Source organism: Peromyscus leucopus, chromosome 10, assembly GCF_004664715.2.
Source record: "Peromyscus leucopus breed LL Stock chromosome 10, UCI_PerLeu_2.1, whole genome shotgun sequence".
NCBI lineage: Eukaryota > Metazoa > Chordata > Mammalia > Rodentia > Cricetidae > Peromyscus > Peromyscus leucopus.
Genome location: NC_051071.1, coordinates 65,009,865 through 65,026,382, shown reverse-complemented (window position 1 = coordinate 65,026,382; position 16,518 = coordinate 65,009,865). Strand labels below are relative to the sequence as shown.

The 16,518-nt window shown below is 38.1% G+C and overlaps 1 pseudogene; it reads left to right on the top strand.

The window, feature by feature from the left end:
- The first annotated feature begins 9,116 nt into the window (after window positions 1-9,116).
- Window positions 9,117-9,383, top strand: LOC114689729 (annotated as a pseudogene).
- The last annotated feature ends 7,135 nt before the right edge of the window (window positions 9,384-16,518 follow it).

The following is a 16,518-nucleotide window of genomic DNA, read 5'->3' as shown; positions in this document are numbered from 1 at the left end:
AGTCAATTAGTCAACCAAATTCTTACCATTTAGATATAAGGATATGGCTTCTTTTTGCAGTTTGAGTACATTTCTGCATCTTCACACTGTTTTGGTCCAATCAAAATAATGATGAAACACAACAACAACAACAAGCCAATATTTATGCCCAAGAGAAAATCCTGGATTGATAGAATCCTTAAACAGCTAGGAAACAAGGCACATATGAAGACAATGCTGGGAAATGATTGCAACCTCTTCTTATTAGTTTTCATTCTGAGTCAAAACATTCTAAGATCAAGTGGTCAGAATAAAAGCCAAACAAGAATTTCAATAGAAAACAAGCATTTCAGTTTATTGAGTTCTGTAAATACAACTGGCCAATTGCTTGCACCTAATATTCCTGGTCCCATCTAAACAATGAAATTGTTCACCTAAATTTTTCCATAGCTAGCTGCCTCACTGGTCAGAGTTGTTCTAGATCCAGGGTCATTTGACCTGATTCATGTCCTCGGGGTTCTAACTCACTTTTTTCATCCATCATTGCAGTTTATTAGCCTCCTTTGCATAAATACATTTCAGCTTCTTATACCTGATATTGATAATGTCTGTAAACTTTTCTACATCTTTGTTTGAGCTTCCTTTGGATCTATAAATGCCTTGCTGTGTAGTCCTGGGGGAAAGGAAACCTTTATTCAATCATGCTTAACAAGGTGCTTGCCAGTATCCAATGCTCCCTTTTTCAATATGTACGAATTTATTTAGCTGGTTTCTTAATTGTTATTGTATTATCATCTCTTTGTCTTCTTCAGTTCATGCCAAAGCCTTTCAAATGATCCTTTGTTCATTCTGTAGTTCACCTTTGGCATCTCATCTCAGTAATTGAAACGGGGTGGTGAATTTTCTTAACTACTCAATAATCTTTCTGAAAGCTATCAAAAAAAATGTTCAAATAATCATGCACGCATATTGAATTTGTATTGCTCTGTTCTGTCCTGATCCTATTCTTTGACAATTTTTCTGTATTATTATTGTTTTGTTGTTAATTATTATGATCATTACTTTATCTCATTATAATTCTTTACAAAGAAATTTTGACATTCTTTTTTGCAATTTCCTTTCTTTTCATCTGTCAATAATTTGCTAAAATGTCTCATTTTGTGTTTTGAAAGCCTAATTATCTCCAGCACAATACATTTTTTAATGGTTCTCTTTAACTTCAGAGATATGCCAAACAGGAATCTTCAGCACACAGGAAGACTGGGGGGAGGGGGAAACAGTCCCAGGGGTTTGAGAAGCTAGTGTAAACGTTTTTCACAGCACTCAAAGACTTTGAACTGAACTAGCCTTGCCAACCCATGCATATACTTTTAAAAATTAATGTTTATATTTTTCTTGGAGAATTCCATGTAATGTATTTTGGTCATATTCATCTCCTTCCCCCAACTCCTCCCTGATCCTTCTAAACCTTCCTGCCCACCCAGCTTCTTCATAGCTTCATTCTCTCACTCATGCTCCTATTGCTGTTTTTCTAGCTTAAAAAAATAAAAGTAAAACATCTGTCTGCTTTGTGTTGAACACTTAGTCCTGGGCATGGTGCCTGCCCTGGAGTGTGGTCCATAAACCAGATACCACTCCATTGGAAAAGAATTGACTCTCCCTCTCCAGGCAGTTATCAAATGTCCATAACTTCTCAGCTATGGGTGGGGCTACTTACCCACCATCTCTCCTCCATACCTTGATGTTCTCCGGCTTGGGCCTGTATAGGTGTTATGGATGCTGTTGTAATCTCTGTGGGTTCATATGTGCATCTCATCTACCCTGTCCTGTCTGGAAAACACTGATTCCTTGAAGCTCCATAGCACCTCTGGCTATACATATACATACTTTTCAACTTGACAACGTATCCAAATCCAAATGCTTTCAAACAGATCTCTTCTTTAGGAATGATAATCTTTACTTGCGATTCATTCTTATAAATGTGATTCCTCCATCACTCCTAGAATGTGACTGCAGAAATTCCTTGTTTTCTCCTTTGCTTAATTTTAACTTCCTCCAGTGGTTGTTTCTCCTCATATAAACTTGACTTTTAAGGGGTTTTTTTTATGATTTTTACATGAACATAAATTCTCTTCTTCTACCTTCTAAATAGAACAAAATAAATGCATATTTCAATACACACTCTCTCATTCTTCAAAGTTATTATAAACTTCATTAAGCTTCAAAAAGTTTAAGTGTGTTTGTGTGTGTGTGTGTGTGTGCTTGTGTGTGCACAAGCATGCATGTGAGTGTGTGTGTGTATCTTTAACCTCTACATGGCTAAATTTCTAATCATCAAAGAAAGAAAAGACTACCTAAAGAGTCTTAACCTGTAATACTTATTATGAAGTTCTGCCATTTTATGGTGGTGATAGCATAGTAAATAATAATTAAGGATACTGAGGGTTAACTGGGAGAGTTCTGAAATTCAGTGACAGCTTCATGAGAAGAAATGATAAATTTGATCCTATCAAAGCTGAGACTCCTTTCTGAGACATTTGACATTTGGGAGATCAATCTTGACATTCAAGAAGTAATAAATCTTGATTCCTTCCCAGATGTGAAAATGTGTCTAGTCTCTAGCTTCAGCTCACATCCTGCTTTCAGGCAAGATCATATACATGCGTACAGACATATATGTGTGCCCATATATACATATGTATTTACATATATAAACAGATCGATTTAGCTTGTACATATTTGTTATTAAACTACTTTTTTCATGAAGCATGAACCATTTGGGACTTCAAGACAGTAACTTTAGGGGTGACCATGAATGTAAACTCACAGATGACTTGCAATGTAGCTGTCTAAGAGCTTGTCAGAACACACCTGTGTCTCACTTAGTGTGTGACATTTGAGTTTGTGCTTTGTCCCAGTAACACATTTTTGCATAGTAGAATGTTTATCAGCACTAGAGAGTTTCTGAAACTTCCAACATTTAATTCACAACTACTAAAGGAGAACTCAGAATAGCGAGCCAATTCCCTACATTCTGTGCTTTGTGCTTCCATTATGTGGCACATCTATCCCATGGCAAATGATTAGGAACCAAGGGAGAAAAACTGCATGTTGGATTAAAACAGAAATTGTAAAATATTAGTACCATAAGTGTGCTGTCAGAAAAATAGATCAACATATTTGAGTCCTTCTACAATGTCAGAATTTATTGACTAACAATGAATTTTCAAGCTACATCAGATTCACTGACAGCAACTTCCCAAGTAGTCTTGATTTCCCTTGATATCCAGTCAAGATAAACACAGGATTTTTTTATCCCTGTCTTAATTACCAATATTAACTCTCAGGTCACGTACTACACATCCCGCAGTAAATCTACCTATCCGCACACACGGTTTTAGGATTAGCTGCAAAGGGTTAAAGAGGCACAGCAAGGTTCAAGAAGTTTCAAAGAGTCCTAACTAAAAGCAGGTGGCTAATAAGAATGCAGAAAGAATCTCTGTAAAAATAAGTTAACAAACTCTGCTGGAAGTCTACGCTTTCAGGTTAAGCCACAAGGGTCAGAGTTCAACTGAGACTCCAGGCTGAGTTGAATTGTAGAAGCAAGTCTGCAGGACCCTGGATGTTGTAAAAGAAAAGCGCAGGACTGGATGGATGACAGAGCCAAGCTGAGGCCCTGGGATCATGTGGAGTTCTCTCTTTCTCTTTCCCCCTTACTGTGTATACTAGATAGATGGCAGATTGGTGGGGGTTGTTACAACCACAGTATTAGTGTCTTGTTTATGGTGTCCAAGTGCAAGTGTCACACCCTTTCCTCAGTCTGGTATGCTTGGTAACTGCGTGGGCCTGGCTGTCCTGGTGTGATTTTAGTATGTCTTTGTGCTCATTTGGTACCAATTAATTCTGATAAATTTTAAGGCTATCCACTAGGATCACAGGCAACCTGCCAGCAGCCACATTCATAAAACAAAATGGTCTGAATCACCCAGAAGCCTTCAATTGCCAAACTCAACCAGGAGTGGAGACTCTTGGGAAGCCCAGTCCCACCAATGCTGGGATGTAGACTGGAGTGATTTTGTATGGGTCTTGTGTAGTAGATCTTGTGTAGCTGCTGTGAGTTCCTGAGTACAATGGGCCATATGTCATACCCAGAAGACAGCATTTTATAGCACTCCTCCCCATTCTCCTACTCTTACATTCTTTTTGTCCTCTCTTCTGCACTTTAGGTTCAATCCAGGCTAGCCTTAAAACTCATAGCAATTCACTAGTTTCTGCCTTATGAGTTCTGGGATTATTGGCATAAACTACTATCCCTACTTTGGAGTTTTAAAAAAAAAATTGACACTCAATCAAATTTCATGATAATTTTCAACCAAGAATAATCTTCTAAACTCAACTTATCCATAGCATGTGATCTGTTTGTGACCTACGGCCTACATTGCTGTGTATGACTGCAAAATCACTCTAGCATCGCAAACATCACTTTGAGCCACATTTCTGTCACTGTTAATATTTCTATCAAACACTTTTTAGATTGTTATAAAAAGAAACACATCCACTGAGTTTCCAACTTGTGTAAATATAGCTGGGACACAGTAAATGGTTCCAAGGTTAAATATAGCTGTGCAAGGAGGGAAAAGGCATTCACAACAAATCAAAGTTCTCCCTCACCACACCCACTTCTCTCCGTGATTCAAGCCTGTGAAATTCCTGGCATTTTTGCATAATAGCTATAAGCAAAATACTCCTACACATTGTTCCCACAGTTAACCTGTTAAATGGACCATTGCATAGCATATGAGTAAGGAAGATTTTGAGAGTAATATAAGATTTACATTAAGAAATAGTAAAATTGAGATTTAAAAAATTGCACATTCTTAACACACATTTTAGCTCAATTTTCTGGTCATGAGTCTTTATTCCGCTTTTCAAAGAAAACACATGTCAGGAAGACACATGCATAAGAAAGTGAGTTTGATAAGGACTCCAACTATACATTTAAATATAGTCAAGAACAAAAACTTAAGCATAAAATAATAACACCCAATCATTCATTTCAACCTCAGAAGTATAACCTATTATAATCAAACTTATGTTAGTTATGTATTCAAAGTCAAACAAAGATTTATTTTAGATAGACAGGTCATCTTCAAACACTTCAGAGATCTACAGAATATGGTATTTAAGATATTTTAATAACATAAATTCCTTTTTTTTAATGACAGTGAGACATGTTTGTTCCTGGTAGCACCAATCTACTTCAGAGAATATAATGGGCATTGAAGAACCTCCATGTGGAGTTTATGTTCTTTGTGGCAAGTTAGCCGCTAGGCAAGAAAATACCCTTGCCTCAATTGCTGACAGTATACTGTCAAAAATGGACCAGCAGGACACAAAATAAAGGACTGCTGAACCTTGCCAAGACAGGATAGGAAAGCCCTTCAGAATATCTTGCTCCACAGAAAAGTCTGTTAGATATGCTAGGCCTGCAGGCCAAAGATGGATGCCCTAACATTGCAGAGGAACCTTGGGTGACTGTCCAGGCAGCCAACTGTTTCTATCATTTCTCACATTTTTTGGAATTCATTTGTTAGCATTTCCTGATTACTCAGGTAATATTTTTTTCCTTCTTGGGTCTCTAATGGAGTTGAAGACTAGATAGTTATAGTTCTCTTTGTTAACAAATTCAGAAAAGAAACTCACTAAATGGTGTAAAGTGTATAAGTTTGAAAGACATCAAAGGATAGTTTTGGGTTGGTACACGTTAGGATAGAACATGAATTAGGTACAACATTTTGGACTCACCAAAATAGGATAAATAGTGGAGTATTTTCTCTGATTCTGTCAGATGTTAATGGACTGGACATTGTTAATGTAATTCTTGACTGTATATGTTGTATATACTTATTGTATATAGTTTTTCTTACATTAGTTATAACCTTCTTTTATTATTTTAAACAAAGAAAAGGAGAAATGTGGTGATATACTGTGTATCAAATAAAATTTTCCCAAAGATCAGAGGACAGAACAAGCCACTAGATTAAACATAGAGACTAGGCAGTGGTGGCACACACCTTTAATTCTAGCAATTGGGAGGCAGAGATCCGTCTGGATCTCTGTGAGTTCAAAATCACCCTGGACTACATGAGATTGATTCAGTCTAGGAGAGAAACAGAGCCAGGCAGTGGTGGAACACACCTTTAACCACAGTGCTTTGGAGTCACATGCCTTTAATACCAGCAGTTGAGATCTCATGCCTTTGCTATCAGTTTGGGAAGCATATGTGCCTTAAAATCTAGCACTAAAAAGGAAGTGAAATGGCTGGGTGGAGAAAGACATATAAGGCATGAGAAGACAGGAACCAGGACAGCCTTTTGGCTAAGGACTCAGAGGCTTTCAGTCAGAGGACTCGTGGAGATAAGATCTCACCTTCCATTCAGCCTGAGGATTCAATAGTGGCGAGAAGTTTCTCCAGTGGCTTGTTCCTTTGCCTCTCTGATCCTCAGGCAAGCTTTATTTGATACACAACATATCACTGCAAAGTATCAGTGGGAGTCTGGGGAGACTGCTCTGTTAATCCCACTGATCGAGAATAAGACCACCGCCACAGTTTAAAGGCAAATTTGACATAAGCTTTAATTAAATACAGGCCAGGTGGATTAGCTCTGGCCAGGTCCATACACAGGTTCCATGGAAATGGCCAAGAATCACAGTTTGTAGTCGCTTAAGAAGGAAAACCCATAATTCATGGCATTTTCCATCAGGTCTAAGCAGGGGAAAGCATACATCCTGAAGTACCGATAGCCTGTGAACCCCCATCCACATGTGATCAAGCACATCAGTACAGATGGGTCAAACAAACTTGTTTAGAGGACTAAAAAGCATGTGGCTTATTATTTCCCATAAACAATAGCTTCCAGCATTTCAGGAACTATCTGTCCTTGGGCAAGGGCCTTACAGATCAGAGGTATTTTTGTTTCATGGATATCTTAGGCATAGTCATTAAAACTTAAAATGTAACTTTGGCTCTCACAGCTCACCAGTTAAGAACATTGACTACTATCACAAAGGACCTAAGTTTGTTTCCCAACATCCTCATAGTGGCTCATATACACCTGTAATTCCAATTCCAGGGGGTCCAACAACCTCTTCTAACTTCCATAGACTCCTACACATCCATGATGCACAAAGAATCAGGCACACAATATACACATGAAAATGATTACATGAGTATCTGAGGAAGAAGTGGCTTATGTATGAAGCCTAGCAAGGTTTCTATTATCTCATCACTGAGAAGTTTGGCATTTCCAAAAACATATAAAAGTCTAATCAAATGAGAAATTCCTCAAAAAGTACTGTTCCCAGGAGTACCACAGTTGCATTACCCAGAAACGGTGCTCAAAATGACCCCTATGTTCATCACGATTTAAGAACCATTTGATCAGAAGCTGTTGGACTGAAATTTGCAGAGCTACCATGTGTGGGTTTTTTAATAGTAAAAGGCATTCAGCATTAATGCATTTTGTTTAAGCACCCTAATATGAACCAAGCCTTTGATATACTTAAGTGAAAACCATTTTCTTTTATTTGTGCTTCACACTTGCCTTGAAAGCTTATTAAGGTGAATTTTAAATAGTTCTGATCTAATAAGTAAACTATGGTCTCTGAAGTGGGAGATTCAAAAGCATAGCTACAATGAGTCTAAGAACATATGCTGTGAGCAATAAGAATCCCAATTAAAATGGGAGCTATTACCCCAAGCTAGTGCCTTTTGGAGTACTAATTCTTATTTTAACCAAATGCTTCTATTTCTTACAGCTTTGTAGAAAAGGCTATTATATGTTATGTATGTGTATGTGTATTGGAAACATTTCATAGAGTCTAATGACCTCTGAAACAAGAATTGTGTTATTTTTTTGCATAAATTCTCAAAACTTTTGGAGAAAAAGGCAAGTGTCTTTCATAAACTTTGTCATGTATAATTATTTGGAGGACTAATAGTGCACAAGGGGTATTTTTGTCTCCTGAGCTCCATACTAAGCAATAACATGTCAGTTCCTGCTTCTCTGCTTTTAGGGGACATGTACAGAATACACTCGAGAGCTCTACAGTTTCCTGGACAGAAGATGGTAAGCAGTCAAAGACAACCTTATCCAAAAATGTTATATCATATGGGGAAGCTAAATGTTGACCAAGAAATGAATTCCACCAAAAAAAAAAAATGGCAAAAGTGACCAAATGATATATCTATGCATTTCATGCCAAAGCAGAATCCCAAAAGATGAATAAGATCATCTCATTACTTGTCTAGAAAACATACAAGGAAAGAAAGCAGCCATAATCTGAAGAGAATATAGCCTACTCACTTGGTTGAGTTTCTCCTTCATGCTAGGTGATGATGTGATGTGATGAAATCTGGAAGTAAACAATTGTTTATCTATATCCATAAGCAGAACTCCACACCATGATATAAACATATTTTGGGGTAGATTAATCTTTAAGAGTATCCCCATCAGTGGCCCCCAACTGGATCAGGCCCCCTGAATGGGTGAGACAGTCATTTGGCTTGATCTGTTTGGGAGGAAGCTGTGCGTTGGTGCCAGGTCCTGGGCTCGTTGCATGAGTTGGCTGTTTGAATCCTGGGACTTATGCAGGGACACTTGGCTCGGTCTGAGACGGGGGGAATGGACCTGCCTGGACTGAGTCTACCAGGTCGATCCCGGTCCTCGGGGGAGACCTTGATCTGGAGGAGGTGGGAATGGGGGGTGGGCTGGGGGGAGAGGGAGGGGGCGAGAATGGGAGAACAGGGGAATCTGTGGCTATTAGGTTGAACTGAATGGTGTTGTAAAATAAAAAAATTTAAAAAAAAAAGAATACCTTTCTTTAAAAAAAAAAGAGTATCCCCATCAGTAAATAGAGTTTTTTTAATAGAGTTTTTACTGAATAATAAAGGATCAGGTGACTTTTTAAAAAAAGTTTATTCATTTTAAATACCAACCCCTCTTACCCCTCCTCCTGCTCCCTCTCACTCCCACCCCACTGCCTTCCCCCCAACCTACCTGCATCCACTCCTCCAAAAGGGTAAGGCCTCCCATAGGGAGTCAACAAAATATTATCAGGTGACTTCTGACATGGCTATGGCAGCTAAAGTGACCACTAACCCTTCCCAGGTCATGACACTGGATTTATGGATAAGTGTATAGGATCAAAAATTCTCACTGTGATGAATAGTGGTAAAAAGAAAATTGTTGGTACACTTTAAGGATTTGATAACTTGGTCAATATGGTCCTGGAAGACATCACAGAGTTTAAAATTAGATCAAAATAAAAGTTTCCTAAATTAGATCACATTTTTGATAAATAGAAATAATATAACAATTTTGGTTCCTGGAGGGGAAGGATGAATATATATCCTTGATTTATACTATATTCTAACATTTTTTTTTTGGTTTTTTTTTCAAGACAGGGTTTCTCTGTGTAGCTTTGCGCCTCTCCTGGGACTCACTTGGTAGTCCAGGCTGGCCTCGAACTCACAGAGATCCTCCTGGCTCTGCCTCCCGAGTGCTGGGATTAAAGGTGTGCGCCACCACCGCCCGGCTATTCTAACATTTTTAAACCTGTATTATTCAGATTTTATAAAGCTAAGTTTCCACTAAATGGAAATACTTTGAAGACATATGCCCATGTTTAAAAGGTTATTGGGGTAGATATAAAAGAATCCACAGTTGAGTTTATAATGACTTAAAACAGAAGGTTATGGAAAACATGAGTTGGGGTTAGTTGCAGGAAGCAGATCATTGGGGCTGTGCTCTTGAAGGCTATATCTGATTGACAGGTCCTTCCTCTCTCATTCTCTATGCTTCTTTTCCAACATAAACTTTCACCACATCCATTCTTCCATGATGCTCTGCTTTGAAACACACAATCCTAGACATGAGAAGACCCAGGGACCACAGTCTGACAATTCTGAAACTATGCGTCCAAATAGATCTTGCCTCTCATAAGTCAGTTTTTTTTTTTTTTTTTTTTCAGTTACTTTTCTCAGCAATGAAACCTGTCTGGCACAGGGCACCTACAGCAAAGTTTATAGACACGTTACCACTTTTCAAGATTTGGCACAAGAAAAATATATGGGGAAACTGAAACTTCCCAGAATTATTTTCTTTCATGTTCAAAGTGTTGGAGGTTATTTATTGGAAAATAAAATATCTCTGAGTATTTTAGAAAGCAAAGTTGGATTTAAATGGGAAAGGTAGCAAACAGGCAGCAAAATGCCAAAAACAATTAATTTGAATAAATGCCTCACAGGGTATTGGCAAAAATTACCTTAATTCTTTTATGAACCTGTTGTCATTGGGATAAATATCAAAATTAGATTCCAAAGTGATTGGATTACTTTATGAGCTTCAAAAGCACTTACAGGTAACCAGCTCAGGCAATAATTTTTTAATCAAACCTCATGATGTAGGAATAAAATTGATCATTCAGAGGTCAGAATGACATTTACAGGCTTGAGGATTCCTATCTCTGAAGCAGCTGAACATGCACCACCAAAGGCAAAACTTAAGTCAATGTATTTATACATTATACATCTTATATACCTAATTATATAATTGTTAGGAACCAATAGAACATTCTGTCTGGCACCTGTTCATTTCTTAAAGTAATAGTTTTCAGAGGAATCTGATGTATATTAATGAATACATTTTAGTCAAATAGCCCAACACTGAATGAGTGAATGTATTCTTATCACTATTCCATATATGTATGGATACACACTATGTAACTCTTAAGCCATAAATTATATTAAGCAGTAAGATCATTTGAGGGTTATTTTTTTTCTTCCTGAAAAGCTCACATGCTATGCTTCAGTTCAAGTTCCAGAACAACAGAATTTGGCCTTATTTAGAAATTGGACCATCACATCTATAATTTGTTAAGTCAGTTAATTTTTTAAGTCATGTTGAAGTAGAGTGGGCACTCATTAAAATCTGTGTCTTTATAAGAAGAAAATTTGTACACATAGACAGGGGGGAGAGATAAGAGGCAGAGAGAAGAAATAAGAGGAGAAGATAAGGAGATAAAGAAAGAATGGATGAAAACAACCTTACTCCTAAGGAATATCAAATAGCTTCAGAGAATCCATTAGAAGTTAGGGAAAGGCACCTCAAAAAGGAACCAACCACACAAATGCCTTGGTCCCAGACACCTGGTATTCAGAAGGGTAAGACAATAAATTCTATGGCTTCTCTTACCCAGTGTGTGACATTTTGTTACAGTCTCCCTAGAGAAGACTCAGGATGCTCCCACTATATACCTTCTCACACTTGGATTTCAACTTAATGTTTCATATATCTGACAAGTGCACAGGTAGGTGTCTTCCTCCCTTGGGGCTATAGGACACTAAGTATCCATGACTCTAGTGGCACCAGCACCACTGCTATTATTATTGATGGCTGGGGATGATGAAACTTCTTTCAGTGAAAGGCAGTTTCAGAAAATCAATTTGTTATAGCACTGAGTTGATTAAATAGTTTTGCTCATCATGACTCACATGCATGTACACATGCACACATGCAAACACGGAGAGGGGTCATTCAAAGTCTGTAACCATTTTCATGTATAAAAAGCCTCCTACACAGCATTTCTCACATGGCTAGGGGGCAGGCATAGCTGTGGATCAGGTACAGAACCCAATTACAAGAAATAGAAAGATATGATGCTAATTAATAATATAATTAGCCACGTGACAGAAACAAATAGAACTATTTAACTTGGGTGTGGTGGTATTATGTTCCCCAAAATATTGTGTACCCTAATAAACTTATCTGGAGTCAGAGAACAGAACAGCCACTAGACACAAAGGCCAGAAAATGGTGGCACAAATGCCTTTAATCCTATCACTTGGGAGGCAGAGATCCATCCAGGTCTCTGTGAGTTCAAAGCCACGCTGGAAACAGCCAGGCATAGTGACTCGCACCTTTAATCCCAGGAAGTGATAGCAGAAAGGTATATAAGGCGTGAGGACCAGGAACTAGAGCTGGTTAAGCTTTTAGGCTTTTGAGCAGCAGTTCAGCTGAGATCAATTTGGATGAGGACTTAGAGGCTTCCTGTCTGAGAAAACAGGATCAGCTGGGGAATTGGCAAAGTGAGGTGGCTATAGCCTGTTCTGTATCTCTGATCTTCCAGCGTTCACCCCAATACCCAGCTCCGGGTTTGTTTTTATTAATAAGACTTCTTAAGATTCATGCTACACTCGGGATTGGGAATCTTGACCAAATATATATGGGCATTTAAAATAATAGCAAAATGGCTCGATGTGGTAAATTCACTAATTCATATTAACCAGCCAAGACGTTAGTCACTCTCATGGTATCATAAGGAACACATTCAGAAGATGGAAGATCAATGTGTTTAAGTGAGAGGACCGTTCAGAATGGTCAGAATATGACATTCACTGGCCACTTACATTCTCTCTATTTAAGTGAAGACTCTCACTAAATATATTAGCATGTGGCCATAAGTTTGCTTCTATTCTCAGTCACTAAGTATGGAATTTGATGAGTTTGTTTGTAAAGTGCCCATAACAATAGGAATAGAGGCTGGGTGTAAACTAAAGAGGACAGTTTCTTTCACTACTCTAATGACGGCTGTCGTAAAGTAGGCAACATATCAACAGAAGAAATTAATGGTGACCCCAAGAACACAGCCCAGGCAAACAGGCAAATGGTTACTGATTTATTTGAGCCAATTTTGTCACACAGATATTTCTCCTGAGAAAAGATTTATAGTCCTGGTGCCTATCTATTTGACATTAAGTCTAGAAACTCTATCAGCACTGTAATTCAGGGATTAATGACATCTTTTTCACCCAAATTACTAATGCCCAGATTCATCTCCGCTAAGGAGTAAAGAGAATATAACAATGGCTTCCCTCGAGGTGTTCCTCTCCGTTCATAGCATGCAACTCGGAGACCGATGATTAGCAACATAGCAAATTAGTCACTCTAATACCCTAGCTGCTGTTCTATTGCTGGGAAAGGACACCCTAACCAAGGTAATTCTTACAGCTTTAGAGGGTTAGTACATGATCAATATAGTGGAAAGCAGAGAGCTGCAGGGCTCTGGAGCAGTAGCTGAGAGCTTTACATCCTGATCCACAGGCAGCAAGCAGAGAGGGAGAAAGGGAGAGAGGGAGGGAAGGAGAGAAGAGAGTCTGGCAGAGACTTTTGAAACCCCCAAACCTGTTCTCAGTGACACACTTCTTCCAATCCTCTACACCTCCTAATCTTTCCCAAACAGTCCCACTAACTGGGACCAACCATGCAAACATATGAGCCTAGGGGGGCCATTCTCCTTCAAACCACCACAGCCACCAAAGATTCAGTGATCCAGATGAAGATAATCTATCCACTTGTGAATTTGTGATGCCACTCCATAAGATGCATAACAAAGGCTGGCCTGGCAGCACCCACTGTCCTAGTTTTCAGGAGGCTCAGAAAGCAAGGTTGCATGTTGACTCTGCACTTCATTTGCAACTCTGTCTCAAAACAATTAATAAAAGATGCTGAATACCCCTTAATCTGGCAAATATAATACATACTGCCATCTCCTTTGTTGATAGAATTTGTGAGCCTTGGATATGAGACATGCATATGAGAATACCCCTCTTTGGACACTAGATGCAGATTTATTGAGTGCGCAAAGTGAATATTCAAACAATAAGTTCTCTACTTGAACAAAACCTTGACTCCATTAAAAATAGAAATTCTGGCTGGCCTTAGGCTAACTTGCATTTCTCATTTTGATGAACCAGTTGGCAAACAAATGCATCAATGAAGTGTTTTAAGTGATCTATACAATTACTAAAGTTAATTTTATTGTTTCCATTGGTTGTCTCAAAAAGAACTTGAAAATACTGGCAAGTGAGAAAGTCATATTAGTACAGCTGTTCTATCATTGGTTGCCAATAGGAAACTGAAGCAGTATGATCAAGAGAGAACCTTTATGGAGTTTATTCTAGATCAGTAAGATTTGTGTAACATCATTACAGAGAAAAATAGTCTTAGTTGAATGTGGAAGAAAATAAAGGAAAAGTTGTAAGGAAAGAGTATAATTTTAACAATGAATGTAACCTAAGCCTTTTAACCAAATGTAAAAATAAACACAGTGGGCAAGACATGTGGTACATGCCCATAATAACTGCAACTGAGAAACAGAGAAGGAGAAATTTGAGGCTAAGGTCCATTGAGAATATACAGCTCAACTCTCTCTCAAATAATGAAAAATTAAAAACTAAGAAACAAGAGTCGGGCATTGGTTGCACACGCCTTTAATCCCAGCACTTGGGAGGCAGAGACAGGTGGATCTCTGTGAGTTCAAGGCCAGCCTGGGCTACAGAGTGAGTTTCAGGAAAGGTGCAAAGCTACACAGAGAAACCCTGTCTCAAAAAAGATAAAAAAATAAATAAATAAACAAAAAAATCCTAAGAAACAATAACAAATTGCAAATTAGTCAATGTTATCAGCTGAGTTACATTAATTGCTATCTTTCTCCTTTCTGCTGAGGCTTAATAGTTGATGCTTTATGTGAAGGAACCTCACAGAGCTTTGTCCCAAAATGATAACACTCTGAATATCTTTTCCTTTGGCATATTGATGAATCCCACCACCCACCACTAGAATATTCAGGAGATCAGGATGAGTATACAAAAGTTATCAAACATTAGATTTCACCATAACTTACCTTCCATCCTCCCAAAATTCTCCCAGGCCATCATTCTGACAGTATCTGTGTCCTCTCTGTGTGTCCACAACCATAGCAGTGGCCAAAAAGCTGATCAAACATATTCACAGATACCACTGGCCTGTGAGGTGACCCATCTCTACCCTTCTCCGAAGATGATGAAGTAGTAATTGCTTTCCATCACCATGGCCACTGAATACATCATTCCTTGTAGCCCCCATTAACTCTGATTGATATTGTACAGTAGGTGCCTTCTTTTAACACTTGCCAGTTAACCTTTATGTATTCTGGGAACAAATTAATTGGCAAATACTGTGGTTGGTAAATATATTTTTGTGATTCCATAGGGAATATTAAAACTTGTGTAGCAATAAAAATTATTTTAATTATCAGTTTTTTAAAACCATGTGTCCATCAGATACTTCTGTGAAACACGCTTATATGCCAGCAGTGTTAATTGCAGAGCAATAGAGTTCTGAAGCACAAGTAGCATTTCTCAAGAACAGATGGATCAAGGGTAATAATATACCAAAACTGTGTTCGATAACCAAATCAGTAAACTTGTACAAAGTTTCTGTACTTGTTCAAAATTAATTCATCAAAATTCTATCAATACACTTAATTAGAGTGAACTGGTAAAAATAACATAAATAGAAGGTTTCAAAATGAAGTATGTTGAAATGATAACAGGAAATCCTATGATTTTATACTTAAAACCCCATTTTTTTTTTAACTCAGGAAAACAACTATGGTGGCTTGAATGAAAATGTCCCTTGTCAGTTCATGTATTTAAACACTTGGACCCCAGTGGGTGGCTGTTTGGGGCTATTTAGGAGGTGTGCTCTTGTTGAAGGAAGTATGTCACAAGACATGAGCTTTGAGCATGTAAAGACTGGTGCAGTTTCCAGGTGATCTCTCTGCTTTGGGTTTGTGGTTTTAGTCTTAAGCTCTCAAGTAGCCACTCTAGCCACCGTGCCTGCTGCCTTTTGTTTTATCACAGCAATAGAAAAGAAACTAACACAGCAACCGTTATTTAGCTAATAGATGCATTTTTAGTTTCCTTTATTGTTATGCTACTGAAGGATGATAATAATCAATTTTATGAATTCAAAAGTCTTACTGAAGTCAAGTATGGCTCCTTAAGAAGCCCCATGAATAATACAGCTAGAGGACAAAGCTGATTTTTCTTTCTCTGCATTTTATTTTTCTTTGGGGAAAGGAAAACTTGAAAAAAAAAAAAAAGGGGAGAAACTTTCAGGATATTAGGCTGAGAAAATGACTGCCACTTACCATTTCATGGTCATGGCCTTTGCCATAGGCCCAAGACATCCACTAAGAAGCCAAGCTTCACTGTTCATATTTAGCTCCTTTTCTGCTCTTTGAGATCTCAACATAATCCTGTGGGAACATAGTCTGTGAATATAATAATGATCAGGTTTGAGGCCAAAGATACAGTTCATGGTCTGTCGGAAGGAAGGTGTGCAATGGCATCGGTCACTGCTCCTTGCAGGGGAGAAATCTTCTTATTTCACCCTATGTTGTGGGAAAGTCATTACAACAAACTTCCAGCTGTAGCCAACATGTGTTTTCAGGTCTCTGCAAAGAGGTGACTCAAAGAAAGCTCTGAGATCTGTGATAAAAGACTACTAAAAAACAGAATCTATCATCAAATAACTTGTATTTTCTTCAAGATAATGGGAAAAGAAATGAACTGTTATTTGCAGTACATTTTTAATAGTATTTTGAGCAGCTTTGCTATTTTCCTGTGGGAATATGAGAGGCAGGCTTGTTCTA